The sequence below is a fragment of the Oryx dammah genome, unplaced genomic scaffold, assembly GCF_014754425.2.
Source record: "Oryx dammah isolate SB20612 unplaced genomic scaffold, SCBI_Odam_1.1 HiC_scaffold_3, whole genome shotgun sequence".
Lineage (NCBI taxonomy): Eukaryota > Metazoa > Chordata > Mammalia > Artiodactyla > Bovidae > Oryx > Oryx dammah.
Genome location: NW_024070187.1, coordinates 83,363,830 through 83,366,974, shown reverse-complemented (window position 1 = coordinate 83,366,974; position 3,145 = coordinate 83,363,830). Strand labels below are relative to the sequence as shown.

Below are 3,145 nucleotides of genomic sequence, written 5' to 3'. Positions count from 1 at the left end.
AGAGACTCATTTTTTTGGATAAAAAGGAAAATTTGTGTTTGTTCTTAATCTATAAATAGTAAATAAATGCTTTTTACAGAAACTTTATTTATTTGGCTATGTCCCATTTTAGTTTCAGCTTGCAGAATCTAGTTCCCTGACCAGGGATCAAACTTGGGCTCCCTGCATTGGGAGCTCTAAATTTAGCCACAGGACTCACCAGGGAAGTCCGTTCACTACTGAAATTTCAGATTATACTTATAATCAAAATCAGTTAAAAAATTAATCTAGACATCATGTAAAGATAGTCATTGTTAGATTCTCATTTGTGTTTGCTTTTCTACTTATTTGGTATTTGATGATTTTCAGATCTAAGTAATATCAAAGTAATAATTTTTTAAAAATACAAGCACCATAAATAAACATCCAAGCAAGCTTCATGCTTGTTTCCACAGCAAATATACTAAAATCGGAACTACACAGAGAAGATGAGCATGATCTCTGCCAAGGATGACAGATGAATTTGTCAAGTGTTCCTTATTTTTCAGTTATGCAAGATAAATATTACACTTCAATCAAGGTGGGAAAAAAGTGCAGGCTTATATATTTTCATAACAAGACTGGCCTTACATGAACTGTGACAGTGAAATAATCCCTTCTGACATGGTGCCATAGCTATAAACATAGGTATCGTGGCAGATATTGGCTGCAGAGGCTCCTGGGCTGCTGAGAGAACACTTGTCAGCTTTGTTTCTGTGGGTGAGGCACTCTTCTGTGTGCTCCACACCCCTGCTTCATTGCAAGATGCACCCGAAGGCAGGATGCTGTCTTCCTTCTTGACCTGACTCTCTTTCTACTTTTGAGTTGCAGTAGAGTTGGATCATGGAGAAGGCAATGGCACCCCACTCCAGTACTCTTGCCTGGAAAATCCCATGGACGGAGGAGCATGGTAGGCTGCAGTCCATGGGGTCGCTAAGAGTCGGACACGACTGAGCGACTTCATTTTCACTTTTCGCTTTCATGCATTGGAGGAGGAAATGGCAACCCACTCCAGTGTTCTTGCCTGGAGAATCCCAGGAACGGGGGAGCCTGGTGGGCTGCCGTCTATGGGGTCGCACAGAGTCAGACACGACTGAAGTGACTTAGCGGCGGCAGCAGCAGCAGCAGAGTTGGATCATCATGTATTCTGTCTTCTTCCTCACCACCTGAGATTTGAATAAGAAGGAACTTCTCCGTGGAATTATGAGGATATTAACAGAGGCCTCTGAGCAGAAAGCACTTGGCTTTCACATCATATCAAAAAGAAAGGAGTCGTTGGAGAGGCAATAATTCTAGAATCGAGGAGTTTTAAAAATATGAGGAAGGATTTCCTCTCAGGCTTGTATTATTCAACCAACAATATGTGTTGCTTTTAGAATGAAGAACTTAACACTAGAAACGGAAAACTTAAGGGTGGCTGTGAAGGCCAAGGTTTAGGGGACTTTTTTGCTAACACTTTTTCCTAAAATATTATTTAGAGAAGTAGGGAAAATATATTTCCTTCTAAGAAAAACAACCTTGGCAAGATATCAACTTTTCTAGAGGAATCAGTCAATTCTATTTTTCTGTTTCTGATTGTTATGGATTCTTAAATAACATCTTAAAAAAAAAAAGCCTCTCCAGTGATAGTCTAGATTAAGCAGGTTTCATTGTCTCCACTGAAAATGAAGTATTGCTTATGGAGAATCATGCCTTATTTGTTGTACTTAAATGGTTAAATCTAAGGCTTTTCACTCATCCCCATTCCCACTCCCCTATGAGAGATGTTAATATAGAAAAGTCTGCCACCCTGGTGAGTAATATTTATTGAAACTTCAACTTTCAAATGCTAGTTTATGTGAAAAGACATCTGTTTATTTTTTATATTTGCATTATCTATGTTACCTTTTAGCATAATGTCTTGGGTATATCATTTTTCAGTAGTAAAACAATAAATATATATGGAATTGAGAGGTCCAGTCAAGGGAAAGCTCAATTAATTCTGACACTGCTGCTGCTGCTGCTGCTAAGTGTCTGACTGTGTGGGACACCAGAGATGGCAGCCCACCAGGCTCCCCCGTCCCTTGGATTCTCCAGACAAGAACACTGGAGTGGGTTGCCATTTCCTTCTCCAATGCATGAAAGTGAAAAGTGAAAGTGAAGTCATTCAGTCGTGTCTGACTTCTAGCGACCCCATGGACTGCAGCCTACCAGGCTCCTCCATCCATGGGATTTTCCAGGCAAGAGTACTGGAGTGGGGTGCCACTGCCTTCTCCAATTTTGAGACTAGAAGTCATAAAAAGAACATGTTTGCTACAAATCTTACTGGTTATTTCATTCTGAGCTTGAATATTGGCCATAATTTAGTTGAAGCATATGTGTTTATATAACCAGTATTAAAAAAGGTTATAGAAAGATTCCCCCAAAGTCTCAGCTTTCTCTTCTAGGAAGTATGCAGGCATTATAGAAAGTAAATATTCCCTTTCACTTTGTAATATTTATCCTTCTTTAATGTGTGAGGGAAACATTTAGATCATAGCCTGATCTAAGAAAAGCAATTTATTCTTTGGCAAAAATTTCTAATGCATAGTTTACTTTGACATACCTCTCTGATGGCGCTAGTGGTAAAGAACCCATCTGCCAATGCAGGAGACATAAGAGACATGGGTTCGACCCCTGGGTAAGGAAGATCCCCTGGAGAAGGGCATGGCAATCCACTCCAGTATTCTTGCCTGGAGAATCTCATGGACAGAGGAGCCTGGCAGGCTACAGTCCATAGCGTCACAAAGAGCTGGACACAACTGAAATGACTTAACACACACACACACCTCTCTGGATACAAGCCTCTGTTGTTTGATGTAAATGAATATTTTTGAATCACTTTTCAGGAGAAATAGCAAAACATATGTACCCACAGTACTTTCCTTAAGGCAAGGTCTCTAGTTGCATATGTGCTGTGCTAGGCAAGTTTCCTGTAAGGGCATATGCCACACACTAGGATTTTTGCCGGAGTTAGTTTCTACATATCATTCTGCGTTTGTCACACATAATGAGAGCTTGTGTATACACAAGTGGATGTGTAAGGGCCATTTGGCAACTATTCCATTAAAAACACTGCTCTGTGTATGTGTGCTCAATCGTATCCAAC

At 40.2% G+C, this 3,145-nt stretch overlaps 1 non-coding gene across 1 annotated transcript; it reads left to right on the top strand.

Annotated features, from left to right (window-relative positions):
• The first annotated feature begins 422 nt into the window (after positions 1–422).
• Positions 423–524, top strand: LOC120862325. The gene has a single exon (XR_005720752.1). It is a non-coding gene; the product is annotated as a U6 spliceosomal RNA (small nuclear RNA).
• The last annotated feature ends 2,621 nt before the right edge of the window (positions 525–3,145 follow it).